Raw genomic sequence first — 558 nt, forward strand, 5'->3', positions numbered from 1 at the left:
GAGTCATGCGGAGGGAGCGCGACACAATGCAGTACAAATATCAGCGACACACAGAAGTCAGAGGCAAACGGGTTACAAACGAGTGTGCAGGGTAACAGGTATTAGTAAGTGCAATCAACCTACCTACACATGCAGTGTTTGTTGTATCTAGGACATAATTGCGACTGGGCTACATCGTATCGTTTATGGTCGTAGCGAAAAAATTGAATATACACTGAATATCTGAAAGCTTATCAACTATTTTCATGTAAACTTACTGAAGCCTTACTACGATATGCTTTTTCGAGTAAGTCAGACTTGAATTATTCTGCTGTAGATGAACCACCGTCTCTACTATTTTGGTTGCTGGACTTCCTTTTGCTCGAGGGTAGCGATTTGGATATAAACTACTGGAATGACTACAAGCCAGGCAGTACGATGACGATGCTCAAAGCGCAAATACAAATCTGACTCTTCTCAGCCCCGGAGGCATTCCGTTACACTAGGAGCGAGTCGATGTGCCGCCACTGTTGAGAGATCTCATGAGAGGCAGTCGCGGAAAAAGTGACAACATCAAGT

The sequence above is a fragment of the Plasmopara halstedii genome (assembly GCF_900000015.1).
Source record: "Plasmopara halstedii genome assembly, contig: Scaffold_474, whole genome shotgun sequence".
NCBI lineage: Eukaryota > Oomycota > Peronosporomycetes > Peronosporales > Peronosporaceae > Plasmopara > Plasmopara halstedii.